Source organism: Bufo bufo, chromosome 7 (assembly GCF_905171765.1).
Source record: "Bufo bufo chromosome 7, aBufBuf1.1, whole genome shotgun sequence".
Classification (NCBI taxonomy): Eukaryota; Metazoa; Chordata; class Amphibia; order Anura; family Bufonidae; genus Bufo; species Bufo bufo.
Window position 1 is genome coordinate 34677161 of NC_053395.1, and position 15913 is coordinate 34693073.

Sequence of the window (15913 nt, forward strand, 5' to 3'; positions counted from 1 at the left end):
TGGGAAACAGGCAAAAGTCAGTACACGAGAAGACAAACTTAAAACAGCACACCTTTGCAGGACAGTAGAGTACTACAACCTATTGCTCAGGCACCCTCCCCCAGGGGATGGTGCCTTAAGTACCCCTGGGTGACCAGACATTGGCTGGGGAAGATTAAGATGCACACACTGGCCTTTTAAGAGCTAAAGAGAGCATGTGTATGCTCCCTATAAGCAGCAAGAGCAGGGCCGGATTAACGTAGGGGCGGACGGAGCTGCAGCTCCAGACCCCTGCATGAAAATAGGCCCAGCAGCCCGCATAGGCCGACCGGAGCTAGGCTCGCATAGGCCGCCTCGCTGAGGTTGCCTGGCGGCCTCCCCGCAACCCTTTCGTAGGACCGAACTGTGCCGACTGTCAGATGATGACAGGGCCGGTCGCAAGGAGAAATCTCCCAGGCCGGCCCTTTACAGAACTCACCATGACAGCGACAGCTGACAGATCAGGTCAGGTGACAGGTCAGCTGTGCACGCCGCGCTGCGTCGTCACGTCAGACTCCTCCCCTGGGGCCTAGGCCATGCCGTAAAAGTGAAAGACCGTGACGGCTGCTGCGCGCGGGAAGTTCAAAATTCTTCCTGCGTGGAGTCAGGGGTGCTGCCAGCGGTGAGTCGCGTTCAGCAGCCTTCAGTGTGTACTGCCCAGAAAACAACTCATAGGCGGTAAGTAAATCAGCATTGGCTCACCTCACCTATTATACTGTATACTGTATAATTTATACATGTCATTCAGGAGCATGGAAAAGCTGGGTGATGATTCTTTTCACATAGCTTTTCCATGCTCCTGAATTGCATATCTGCTTATAGGCATACAGTATATATCTTTATAATAGCTGAGCCTGATCTATTATAAACAGATATGCCATTCAGGAGCATGGAAAAGCTAAGTGAGAAATAGTCACCTAGCTCTTCAATGGTCCTGAGTGGTATATCTGCTTATAATAGATCAGGTATTATAAACAGATATGCCTAAAGGCAGATCTGCCATTCAGGAGCATGGAAAAGCTAGGTGACTGTTTCTCACCTAGCTTTTCCATGCTGCTGAATGGCAGATCTGCATATAATAGCTTGGCTATTATAAACATGTATGCATATAAGCAGATATGCCATTCAGGAGCATGGAAAAGCTAGGTGACTATTTCTTGCCTACCTATCTTTTCCAAGCTCCTCAATGGCATATCTGCTTATAATAGATTAGCTTTTAAAAACACATATGCCATTCAGGAGCATGGAAAAGCTAGACGTGAATAGCTTTTTCATGCACCTGAATGACATATCCATCAGCACTAGTTAACTCCTTGGGGGGTGGCTATACATAATACAGCCATCTATATAGATGGCTGTATATTTAAACTGTGGCCAGATGTACACTTAGGCTAAGTTCACACAGCAGATTTTTCACACGCAAACCCGTGCGTAAATCTGCTTCAAAATTACGCATGAACTTTAGTCCAATAGACTTGAATGGGATTACGCAGACCAGTTCACACTTCAAACTTTATGCATGCGTATTTTCACATGTGTAATTTTGCGTAAATTCACACTTTATTTGTGCTATAAAAAGTTGCTCTGCGTTGCGTTTTCATTTTCTGCAAAAAGGCCCATTAAAATCTTCTGCACCAGGCCCATGATGCTCTTAATCCGACCCTGAGCAAGAGGCAGTGCTGGCAAGAAGCAATAGAGCCAGGAAGTTTCTCCAGCAGTCGGGCCCGGCGAGTCCAACCTGGCGGAAGAATGGAGTGGGGGAGCAGGTGAGCCTAGCGGTGGCCATGTCCACCAGAGAGAGCAGGGGCCACTGCTATAACAATGTGTTTTGATAGGGGTCTCTCCCAATAGATAAATACTGTAGATAGAAAAATAGAGAGATATGAGATAGATATTAGATAGATAGATAGGAGATAGATATTATCTATTACATTTGTGTATATCACAGATATACACAAATGTAATGCTTAACCTGTAATATAGTGGACTGTACTTGTAACGGTCGCATACACACACACACGGAGGGGAGGGAAGTGACCACTGCGCTCCACTGCGCTCCACCCTTACCCCTGGCCCTGCCTACTTGCCTCGCGAGTCCTAATGACAGGGGACAACTGGACGGCAAGCCCTAACTTGGAATAAGTGCAGGGATGACAGACAGACAAATAACAGGACGTGAACGGACCGAGTCAATACCAGGAAAGCTACAAAGTACAAATGGAGCAAGCAGAGAATTGTCAGGAGAAGCCGGGGTCATAAATACCAGGAGAGACGTGAAGCACCAAAGGAGTCAGCAGAGGATCGTCAGGAGGAGGCCGGGGTCAGAATACCAGGAGAGCAGCAAAGTACACAAGGAGCAGGCAGAGGATCGTCAGGAATTCAGCAGGCGGTAAGTACGCCAGGAAAGACCAAATCACAGGTGGAACCTAAATTAACAGGCAACCTGTGGCCAGCAGGCTGCCTGTATTTATAGTGGGGAGTGAGGGTCATGTGACGTGGCCAGCGTCACATGACCGACAGACCAACCAGTCGAGCACCGAGTGATCAGCTCGGCGCTCAAGGCAGACTTAAAAGCAGGGAGCCACCCAGCTAGTAAAGCCGCCCTGGGAACGAGGTAAAACACAGATCCTCGTTCCCAAAGCTAAGCAGCAGGTCTGCGGCTAATGGGGGACCGAGTGCACCTTCGGAACCCCGTTACAGTACCCCCCCTTTTACGAGGGGCCACCGGACCCAAGACTTCAGGCGATGGCCTTTCAGGGTGTTCTAAATGAAATTTTCGAACAAGTCTAGGAGCATGAACCTCCCTGGCAGGTACCCAAGATCTCTCTTCAGGTCCATACCCCTTCCAGTGAATCAGGTACTGCAAGGAATTACGCACCTTCCTGACATCCACTATTTTAGACACCACATACTCGACAGCATCATTAACAAGAACCGGCGGAGGCGAGGCTTTTGATGGTACTATCGGTTCAAAATATTTTTTAAGTAGAGATTTATGGTACACATTATGAATGTGGAATGACTCGGGCAGCTCCAACCTAACTGATACCAGGTTAATCACCTCCGTGATCTTATATGGTCCAAAAAAACGAGGAGCAAACTTTTTAAAATCTACCTTAAGAGAGAGATTCTTGGAGGACAACCATACCTTATCCCCAACCTGAAAATTCACCCCCCTTGAACGTCTCCTATCGGCCTTAAGTTTCTGAGAACTTTGAGCCTTTTCTAAGTTCGATTGAACCCGGGCCCAAACTGTGCACAGTTCAGAGGAGAACCTATCCGCCTCAGGGTTAGGCGGATGACCCAGAATGAAAACGGGGATGGAAACCATGGTTACAAAAGAAAGGTGAAACCCCAGCAGAAGAATTGACACGGTTATTCAAAGCAAATTCAGCCAATGGAAGAAATTTCACCCATAATTGCTGGTCATCAGCAACATACAACCTCAAGAATTGTTCCACAGACTGATTAAGGCGTTCAGTCTGCCCATTACTCTCAGGGTGGTAGGCAGAGGAAAAAGACAATGAAATTTTACATTTTTGACAGAAGGCCCTCCAGAGTTTGGACACAAACTGCACACCCCTGTCAGAAACAATATTTTCCGGGATATCATGCAATCAAACAATTTCTTTCACAAAAATAGACGCCAGGGTATTGGCATTCGGGAGTTTAGACAGGGGAGTGAAATGGACCATCTTGCTAAACCTATCGACCACTACCCAAACTACAGTCTTACCCTCTGCCGGCAGTAGGTCAGTTATAAAGTCCATCGAGATATGGGACCAGGATCTACTGGGAATGGGTAGGGGTCGTAGGTTACCAGCAGGGCGAGTCCTAGGTGTCTTGGACCTGGCACAAACCTCACAGGCTGACACGTAGGACTTGACATCCCTAGTTAGAGTGGGCCACCAATAAGATCTAGAAACCAGATCCTTAGTGCCCTCAACACCCGGATGTCCACAAAAGGCAGAATCGTGACACTCACCCAACAGCTGGAGACGAAATTGTACGGGAACAAACAACTTATCTGTTGGGGTGGATACCGGTGCCAGATGTTGTTCAGACCTAATTCGAGCTGAGATATCCTGGGTAAGAGCTGCTAAGAAGGTTTTTGATGGTAGGATGGATTCAGGTGGTACCTCAGTAGGTTGAAAAGCCTGGAAGCTCCGAGATAATGTGTCCGCCTTCACATTTTTACTTCCCGGCCTGAACGTAATGGAAAAATCAAAATGAGTAAAAAACAGAGCCCATCTGGCTTGACGGGGATTCAACCTCTTAGCAGACTCGAGAAACATAAGGTTTTTATGGTCAGTGACAACAGTTACACAATGCCTTGCCCCCTCCAGAAAATGTCTCCACTCCTCAAAAGCCGATTTAATGGCCAGCAGCTCCCTATTCGCTATGTCGTAGTTTCTCTCCGTGGGAGAGAATTTCCTGGAGAAGAAGGCACATGGTCTCAGGTTAGTGAGGCTAGCAGGACCTTGTGAAAGGACTGCTCCTGCGCCCTCCTCGGACGCATCCCCCTCCACAATCGATAAACAACTGGCGCCAGCAGGTAAAGAGAACGCCCAGCAGGTAAAGAGAACGCACACCCCTGTCAGAAACAATATTTTCCGGGATATCATGCAATCAAACAATTTCTTTCACAAAAATAGACGCCAGGGTTTTGGCATTCGGGAGTTTAGACAGGGGAGTGAAATGGACCATCTTGCTAAACCTATCGACCACTACCCAAACTACAGTCTTACCCTCTGCCGGCAGTAGGTCAGTTATAAAGTCCATCGAGATATGGGACCAGGATCTACTGGGAATGGGTAGGGGTCGTAGGTTACCAGCAGGGCGAGTCCTAGGTGTCTTGGACCTGGCACAAACCTCACAGGCTGACACGTAGGACTTGACATCCCTAGTTAGAGTGGGCCACCAATAAGATCTAGAAACCAGATCCTTAGTGCCCTCAACACCCGGATGTCCACAAAAGGCAGAATCGTGACACTCACCCAACAGCTGGAGACGAAATTGTACGGGAACAAACAACTTATCTGTTGGGGTGGATACCGGTGCCAGATGTTGTTCAGACCTAATTCGAGCTGAGATATCCTGGGTAAGAGCTGCTAAGAAGGTTTTTGATGGTAGGATGGATTCAGGTGGTACCTCAGTAGGTTGAAAAGCCTGGAAGCTCCGAGATAATGTGTCCGCCTTCACATTTTTACTTCCCGGCCTGAACGTAATGGAAAAATCAAAATGAGTAAAAAACAGAGCCCATCTGGCTTGACGGGGATTCAACCTCTTAGCAGACTCGAGAATCATAAGGTTTTTATGGTCAGTGACAACAGTTACACAATGCCTTGCCCCCTCCAGAAAATGTCTCCACTCCTCAAAAGCCGATTTAATGGCCAGCAGCTCCCTATTCGCTATGTCGTAGTTTCTCTCCGTGGGAGAGAATTTCCTGGAGAAGAAGGCACATGGTCTCAGGTTAGTGAGGCTAGCAGGACCTTGTGAAAGGACTGCTCCTGCGCCCTCCTCGGACGCATCCCCCTCCACAATCGATAAACAACTGGCGCCAGCAGGTAAAGAGAACGCCCAGCAGGTAAAGAGAACGCACACCCCTGTCAGAAACAATATTTTCCGGGATATCATGCAATCAAACAATTTCTTTCACAAAAATAGACGCCAGGGTTTTGGCATTCGGGAGTTTAGACAGGGGAGTGAAATGGACCATCTTGCTAAACCTATCGACCACTACCCAAACTACAGTCTTACCCTCTGCCGGCAGTAGGTCAGTTATAAAGTCCATCGAGATATGGGACCAGGATCTACTGGGAATGGGTAGGGGTCGTAGGTTACCAGCAGGGCGAGTCCTAGGTGTCTTGGACCTGGCACAAACCTCACAGGCTGACACGTAGGACTTGACATCCCTAGTTAGAGTGGGCCACCAATAAGATCTAGAAACCAGATCCTTAGTGCCCTCAACACCCGGATGTCCACAAAAGGCAGAATCGTGACACTCACCCAACAGCTGGAGACGAAATTGTACGGGAACAAACAACTTATCTGTTGGGGTGGATACCGGTGCCAGATGTTGTTCAGACCTAATGCGAGCTGAGATATCCTGGGTAAGAGCTGCTAAGAAGGTTTTTGATGGTAGGATGGATTCAGGTGGTACCTCAGTAGGTTGAAAAGCTTGGAAGCTCCGAGATAATGTGTCCGCCTTCACATTTTTACTTCCCGGCCTGAACGTAATGGAAAAATCAAAATGAGTAAAAAACAGAGCCCATCTGGCTTGACGGGGATTCAACCTCTTAGCAGACTCGAGAATCATAAGGTTTTTATGGTCAGTGACAACAGTTACACAATGCCTTGCCCCCTCCAGAAAATGTCTCCACTCCTCAAAAGCCGATTTAATGGCCAGCAGCTCCCTATTCGCTATGTCGTAGTTTCTCTCCGTGGGAGAGAATTTCCTGGAGAAGAAGGCACATGGTCTCAGGTTAGTGAGGCTAGCAGGACCTTGTGAAAGGACTGCTCCTGCGCCCTCCTCGGACGCATCCACCTCCACAATCGATAAACAACTGGCGCCAGCAGGTAAAGAGAACGCCCAGTCCTGGGGATCACCCTGTAATCGGGAAATGATAATGCCCACGTGTTGACTCTCGGGGCCAGAGGACACGGGGCGCAAACGGAAGTCAAGTTTGCAATTCTCCTTAAAAGAGAGAAACTTCTCCCGGTCTCCAGAAAAGGGTTCTGGGAGCTTAATCTGGGGCTCAAAATGGGGACTGGAGGCCTGAGGAGTGGAAGAACCTTGCCCTAACTCAAAAGAACTGAGTCTTTCTCCTAACTCCTGCACCATCTGCGTCAGATTAGAGACATGGTCAGTCAGGGTCAACAGAGGATTCATTATACAGTGGTTATTGGGCCTGTTAATCTGTAACGGTCGCGTACACACACACACAGAGGGGAGGGAAGTGACCACTGCGCTCCACCCTTACCCCTGGCCCTGCCTACTTGCCTCGCGAGTCCTCATGACAGGGGACAACTGGACGGCAATCCCTAACTTGGAATAAGTGCAGGAATGACAGACAGACAAACAACAGAACGTGAACGGACCGAGTCAATACCAGGAAAGCTACAAAGTACAAATGGAGCAAGCAGAGAATTGTCAGGAGAAGCCGGGGTCATAAATACCAGGAGAGACGTGAAGTACTAAAGGAGTCAGCAGAGGATCGTCAGGAGGAGGCCGGGGTCAGAATACCAGGAGAGCAGCAAAGTACACAAGGAGCAGGCAGAGGATCGTCAGGAATTCAGCAGGAGGTAAGTACGCCAGGAAAGACCAAATCACAGGTGGAACCTAAATTAACAGGCAACCTGTGGCCAGCAGGCTGCCTGTATTTATTGTGGGGAGTGAGGGTCATGTGACGTGGCCAGCGTCACATGACCGACAGACCAACCAGTCGAGCACCGAGTGATCAGCTCGGCGCTCAAGGCAGACTTAGGAGCAGGGAGCCACCCAGCTAGTAAAGCTGCCCTGGGAACGAGGTAAAACACAGATCCTCGTTCCCGAAGCTAAGCAGCAGGTCTGCGGCTAATGGGGGACCGAGTGCACCTTCGGAACCCGGTTACAGTACAAGAACAGACACTATAATAAAGGGAATCTGTTGCCCCGATTTTGGACTATTATCTGCAGTAATACATGAGTTGTACTGCAGATAAGGAGTTCCGATCACCATTTTCTATTTTCCTACTGCCCCCTATTACCCCGCTATCAGCGCTCACAGCTGCAGTGAAATACATTGTCAGGACTGCTGTGCGCACAGGAGTCCTCTCTATTATGTTAGCGCAGCACAGCAGTCCTGACAATCTGTTTCAGTGCAGCTTTGAGTGCTGACCGCAGGGGAACGGGCAGTAGGAAATTATAATATGGTAATCTAGACTTCATATCTGCTTTTCTGCCCATATTCCCAGGACCGTGTGTACACCCGCAACCTCTGCACCTCCTCTAGGTACACCGCCCTCTAATGTCCTAATATTTAAGTACTATTTGTATATTCCTAGAGAACCCCTTAAAAAGAAATTCTAGAAACAGATGCAGCTCGAATATGCAAAGCCCCAGCACAGAAAGTCCTGCAATAGTGTTATATTGGCTTACGACAGAAACTAGGTCATGATTTAAATGAAGGCTTTGGATAGATAGCTGAAGGAACAAGGCTTATATAATCCAACATGTATTAGTTCGGCGCAGATAAAGTGGTATGGACAGATCTAATTTGTGGCTCAGGAATGATGTAAGCTAGTTACGGATAAGCCTGTTCGTCATGTGAGGAGGCTGTAAACAAACAGTCACGATGATTTGCTTTCCCTCTCTTGTCCACGTCTATCCTCTTTAAGCTAGGCTTTCTTGCTTAATGTTAATGTTTAATGCTTTAAGGTTACGATCCCATCTGACATAAATTGTAATTAAATTAAAAGGCAAATGAGAAGCCAAAGATGGATTAAAATGACGGGCCTCCGGCATGAGGGAACTGAGGTGACATCAATGAGAGGGCGGTCAGGATGAGAGAACTGGAGACGATAGCCGGGTATTGAGACGTATGGCCTAGGACGGCGCTTTAATAACTACCGGTACAAACAGGCTGTAAACTATAGCAGACAATGAGCTCCTGGGAGAGCGACTCTTCGTGGAGCCATCAAAGCTAATTCCTTCTATTGGTTATGGCACATTAGATTATAATCTCCTCTGAAGTGACACGTCTTAATACCGTGTCACATTCGCTGTGGTCTAAAGTTTAGCGCTCCTCTATAAACTGATCTTCAGGAAGAGACGATCATAGGTTAGTCTACTAGGTTGGTTCTGTAGAAGTCAGGGTAGGTTCACATATGCGACACGTATCTGGCATAGCTGGGCATGTGGGATCCCTATCCACTATAATGGGATCCATCAGGTTTCTGGCAAAAACGCTGGATTTCTGCTGGACAAATACTGCTGCATGCGTAGTGCCATGGTACTTTGGACTATGCATGTTTGTGGACATTTGCCCCTAATTCTACTATGCAAAGCCATGAACTTACTACTTTATTGCACCTTGAAGGGTTAACTTGCACTGTGAATTATGCTGTTGTGTGCAACACACTGTTTTATCTTGTTGAACTGCATTTTATGTTTATTGTAATATATCCTGTTCATTTGCACTGTTATTGCGCTGCACTGTGGAAAGGGTTAATGCACAGCCAGCTTATATTGAGAAACTCTCAGACTTTTTACTTTATGCTAAGTTTTGGAGGGAAAGAACGGACACACTGACCTTTTGATTGTCTGGCTCTGCTTAGTTATTCCCATAGGCTTGCACTGAAACTCTATGCAAGTCTATGACAAACAGAAATTGTAACAATGTTTCTGTTTAGGCTGTGAATCTCCACTCTACCCCTCCAACTAGATGGTTCCTAGCTAGAAACTGTATATAAAGAGGGCAGTCAGAGCCCCTAGTTGGGTGCAGATAGAGACCAGTGTTTAGTAGGAGAGACTCTGCCAGTCTGCAGATAGGGACCAGAGTTTATAAGGAGAGACTCTGCAGGTCTGCAGATAAGGACCGATGTTTAGTAGAAGAAACTCTGCCAGACTGCATGAGTGACCAGGAGAAGATACTGATATGGGAATATTGTGCTACAGACCATGGGTCCCCATCCCTGTGACCAGGGACCCAGCCAGGGGAATGAGCCACAGATTGTTTTGCCCTTGAGTTCCTCCAGTAAAGCAGTAAACTGGTTTACTGCCGACCCTGACTCTCTGGATGTATTTCCCTTTGGTGTACATCACGCCTTACCATCACCTCAGGAGAGCAGCAACATGTGGTGATACGGCTTCGTTTTCAAGGGGACCCAACATAGCATTGGGACCACCCCAAATCCGGACACTGTTATCTTGAGGTAGCCCATTAGAGAAAAACTTTTTATGGATACGCAGGTCAATTAAAGGGACTTCCCTCTATCCAAAGTTATCCCCCATCCACAGGATGGGGAGAATAAGTGTCTGATTGGTGTTGGCCTGACTGCTAGGGCACCTGCTGATCACTGGAACTTGTACTTGACTATCTCCGGCGGCAGCCCCATAGAGTTGAAAGGAGTGGCAGCACGTATGTGTTTCAGGTGCCCCATTCAAATTGGGGGTGGGGGTGGCGGACATGGGCTCCAGTTGTTGAGATCGATGGGGCCACAGAGTTTGGACCCCTAGAAATAAGATACTAATCCCCTATCCTTTGGATAGGGGATAAGTTGTAGTGAGAAAAACCCTTTAATTCATATAATCAATAAAGACTAGTAGTTTTCATGAGAAATAGCTTCTGATATTTTTTTATTGTTACACATTTTTTAGATACCATATAAATAGACTTTTTTAGTATTATAGTGTGAAAATTTACAAAAAATTCTTAAACTTCCATTAACTTGAACTCAGCAGACAGAAGTCCTGTTCGGTCTAGTCCTTGTAGGACATCCTCTGGTGCTCCAGTCTAACCCTGACAATGATGGAAGACTGAACTCGGGACAAATAAATCATCCAGGTTGGGATTTTCCTTAGCGAATATACGTTTTTTTTTACTCAGATATCTGAAGAATTCATATGCACCCCTTGCACAGCCTAACACAAACAGGATACACACCTGCACTTTTTTCTTTAGTGTGCAAGCACGATCACTGCTGCTGGATTGCAGGGTGATCATAACCATGGAAACGAGCAGCGTATAATGTGATGGAAAAATGAATCCAGCCAGCAAAGGAAGCAATATGGACAATCACAATACATTAGTAAGTGCCTTGCATTCACTTTCTCTACAGGATAAATGCCATTTGCTAAAGGGAAGCAACCCCTTTAAGCATCTACGTGAATGAACAATATCATACGTGAAATCTCTGGCTGGCTTAAAAAAAATGTAAAGCCATAATTAAGGTAGTCATTATTTAGTTGACATCGCCCAGAGAAGATACTGTCACGGATCTCCACTCATTAAACAGATGTCCCTGTACAGATATAGCATGAACTGTAAACCTAATGCCTAATTCTTTGTAATCTCATTGCCCATCAGTTTAGTTGAGGTGACTCGTGCTTCGGTTACTTAACACGTAGATTGGCTAAAGACATTAGGCAAGTGTTGGAAGAACAGCTGTTCCTCCCAACCCCCATACAAATGCACTCTTGGCTGAACATGCATGTGTTGTGAATGGAGAGAGGAGAGCGGTCTGCTGTCAGACACATCTGGTGTTGGCTTATCTTCCTGGAAAACAAACGATCAGACATGCTGAAATCCAACAGCCCAATGCTTCTTTCCCACTGACAACTGTGATTAAGAAAAAGTTGGGACACTTCCATACACATTAGGTGGTCAGCCTTTCCCACCAAAATTGTCCTGCTTAAAGAGGTATTCGCATCTCAGACAATGGGGACATATATTGCTAGGATACACCCCCATTGTTTTATAGCCAACAAAGTGAAGGAAGGAACACCGCGCATGTGCGGCCACCCGCCATTCATTTCTATAGGGCTGCCGAAAATAGCTGGCTCGGCTATTACCTCCAGCCCCATTGAAGTGAATCGAAGCAGTGGCCGAGCAAGCATAGTGTCCTCCCATTCATTTCTACGGGGCCGATGGAAGTAGCTGAGCCAGCGCTTGGCTATTTTCAGAGGGCCCATAGAAATGAACGGGGGGCAGCCGCGCATGTGCGGTGCGCCGTCCTTCACTTTGCCAGCTCAGTTTACGAGATAGGTGCGGGTCCCAGAAGTGACGATATTCCCCCATTGTCTGAGATGGGAATACCCCTTTAAGTTCGTATAAAAGAAAATCTGTCAATGTCTACACCCCTGGCTCTTCACTTTTCTTGTGCCTCGGTCCCCTCTGATTGGGTCCCAGTGATCTGATTGGAGGCTGGGGTAAGCCCTCTGCAGTCAGTCCTGGGAACCTAAAAAGAAACCTCAGGACTGTAAGGTCAGTAGTCCTGCTGTCCGGGCCCACTAGTGTTGTCCTAACCACAGCCTGTGCCATAGAGACACAGAGCATAATGTATTAGCATACAGGATTGTTCTAATGCTTTATAAGTCTAAAAAAAATCTGTAATAAAAAGTTGGAAAAAAAAACTTTCAAAAAATAAGCAATTATTTTTCGTAAAATACATTTCTTTGCACATAACATACATAAAAGCACCAAAAAAAAACAAAGCAAAAAAAAACACAATTATTATTAGGTATTCACATGACCAAAGTAACCAGAACAACTTATTTTATGGGTTATTCAGTGTGAAATATGTACAGCGGAAACAATAAAAGTGAAAAAGAAATGTCAGAAATGGCTTTTTCTATATTTGTAATACAAAAAAAAAGTGTATATAAATCACAAAGCATTTTATATTTGCCCTCACACAGCACCAACAATAAAACTAGGGCTTATACATTCATGTCTAAACCAGAAAAAAAAGAAAAGAAAAAAATTGGCTAATCATAAGGGGTTAAAGCCTTTACTAAATGCTGTGCTTTGTGTCATTTTTGTTAAAATCACAGTTTAAAGTTGGTTGCATTATTTGGACAAAATTGATTTCTCCACAAATCTTTTCATAAAGTGCTCAAACGAAACATCAATAAATGTAGAAGTAAAAAAATAACCACCAAATGCTACTCTCTAAAATACATTGATGAAGGCGTAAACTCTACGTAAATCAATTATATCTGTACAGCATTAGAAAACAGGACTAATCATGGTCTGATATTTGAATGCCCGCTGGGAATCTAGATAAGCCTAGAAAATGTTCTACCTCTTAGGAACTGAAGGTTCCTACATCACAAAGAGGACGCCAGGAACATTACAATCCTGGCCTTGCATGAAATGAGTGATGGATGAAAAATGAGAAATACCTCTTAGCGCGCTCCACACTCATACATATATACAACGCTTGTTCCTTTGGGGAAAACAGTCGACAAATGTTGAATAAGCTACATAGAAAAAAAGCAAACAAGCCGGAATCCGTGTTACACAAGAGTTACGAAGAATGAAATACAAATAATTGAACAGACCAGGTACCGGAGCCGTACGTTCTGAACAGTGAATGTACAAAGTCTCATCCTCTGGCAGAAGGGAGGATATGGCTCGGGTTGTCATATCTGGTACCCAAGCCAACACATATAAAACCCAGAGCATGCCGGTTTATGTCAGACAAGCTTATGTACCAGCGGATGTGTCATTATAGTCAACGAATACAATACGGCTAAACAGGACGCAGTTGGATGAAAGCCATATGGCTCTTATATAAGCCTCCAAATGTTCCTCTCGTTATCCTGATATCCGAGGCTATGAAGTGGAACGATCTACCAAACACGAAAGCTATCCAAGTGCGGTCGTCATCGACTTTGTGACAGTGGAGTGTTGAGTTATTTGGAAAGAAAGCAGCAGAAAATATCGAAGACTCCAAGAAGACGTGGTGTTAGGTTTCACACAAATTGGAGCAAATGCTAGCCAAGTATGATAAAGGAGAAATGAATACCCATTCGGCCGACAGCTATTCTTCTGGACCTCCCCCCTTAGACCTGTGTACTGGGTGCCACTGACAAACACCTCGGGTGGCAGCTAGACTCCACTGAGAACAAGACAATCAGGAATGTGGAAGCTCAAAGTGTCTGATTCTTTTTGCTCCCAACATCTGCCAAATGAATGTCAGCTGAATGTCTAATAAGCATTAGAGGGTGAGCTCCTGCCACCGAAATCGGCAGGTTCAGCCGACATTAATCTAAAGTGTATGGCCAGCTGAAATATGCACGGGAGCCAAGATCTAGTCATCATTTAGGCATATTATCTACTTGTATTCAGGGGAAGGGTCAGGGTCGAACTGGCCATAGACCCCACAGGGGAATTTACCGGTGGGCTGATGCCCAGGGGACTTTCTGAGCCTGCCTCATGGCTGGGTGCATAAAGTTCTGATGCTATCAGCATTAATTAATTTAGGAGCACCAGGGTACATATGCACCTGACCATCACCACTGTGGTATCTGGTTCTTTGCTGCACTGTAGTATTTGGTTCTGCTGGGGCGGTACTTTGTGCTGCTCTACGGTCTTGCTGGCCCACGCCTACTTCTGTTGTCCCTGCCTGCTTGTGTTGGCATGCGTTCTTTCAATTTGTACCAGCCTACAACACAGGGACCCTTTTAGTTATTTTTTTTTTTCAGAGCCACTTTAAATTCCAAGTCTGCCCTTGGGAAGGGTTAAAGAGCCACCAGGAAAGTGCTGCGTATGCGTGTGAATGTGCGTGTGCATAGGGGAAACCTAGGGGCCGCCTACAGCACAAAAAATGACGATGACAAAAGAAATGAGTGAAAAAGCTAGTATTCCAGTACATAAAGATGTTAACCCACAAAGTAAAAATAAAATAAAATTAAAAATAGCTAGAGTGATGAACGCCATTATTTTTACTATATCAATTCAGAAAATGCTCTCCTGTGTAATTCATCTGTAGGAATTCTCTCTTCCCTTTCTGTGGGTAGGCAGCAGCTCATCAAGCACCTGCATCTCCCAGGAGTGCACTGCGGTCAACTCTTGTTAACTCCTTCCTCACCTGCCTAGAAAATAGTCCCTCACACACAGCCCTAGTGACTGCACTAATAAATAGATGAATAGCACTATGGTAGGTAATGCAATTTCCTTCTTTACTATCAGAGATAGAAATAGGGACGAATGAATGAATGGTGTCTGGGGTGCTTCACTACCCAAGCACTGGGAGCAGGGAAGCTACTGACCATGATAGTCCCCCTCAGAATACAGGAGATGGTGGACCAGAAGGATAAACAGCAGGGGGCGCCACCAGAGAGGAAAATCTTATGTACATAAAAAAATAAATAATATATATATATTTTTTTTTTATTGCATATATATTGCAATAACACTTCATCAGAATGCTTGCATAATAATACTGTTTTTGGGATTACCCCTTTAAGGCTGGGTTCATATCAAATTTTTCCCATCTTTTTAACGTATACAAAAAAGGTATACCTTAGACCAGTGTTCCTCAACTCCAGTCCTCAGGGCCCACCTGCCGTTCATGATTTGAGACGATTCCACAGAATGAATAGCTGTGATAAGTCCTGATGCATTAACGCCTGCTCAATACTAAGAAAATCCTGTAAACATGGCCGGCAGGTGGGCCCTGAGGACTGGAGTTGAGGAACACTGCCTTAGGGATCATGCACACAAACGTATTTTCTTTCCGTGTCCGTTCTGTTTTTTATGCGGACCATATACGGAACCATTCAGGTATTCCGTGTGGATTCCGTTTCCGTATGTCCGTATTTCCGTTGTGCAAAAAAATAGAACTTGTCCTATTATTGTCCGCATTACGGACAAGGATAGTACTGTTCTATGAAGGGCCAGCTCTTCCGTTCGCAAAATACGGGATGCACACGGTCGTGTGCATGAGCCCTTAGACTGGTGCCATACAGTGGCATCTGTTCACCAAAGAGTTCCATTGTCAAAAACGCATACGTTGTTTTTACTGGGCTCTGCAGGATACAAGAACGTGGCGTGCTGCATTTTTGTATCTTTTTTTTCTAATGCATACGTCAAACGGAGGCATAAAACGTGATGTGAATCCACCCTAAACTGAGCCTAAGCCAAGTCTACCTGCCCCAGTTTTTTTTTCCTGTGCATCAGCCATGCGTCTAAGTAATATCTTCGATATCGATAATAGTTACAATATCTTAGACAAGAAGGTAATAATACAAAAGACCACATTTTTTAGCATCGGGCTACTCCTAAGCCACATGACTACATTCACAACTAGGGTGTTTGTTCTGACCATTTAATGGAACAAGAAATTACCATTGCACGGAATTCAAGCGCATCAAAAACCTAATTTAGTCCACATCTCCATAACAATA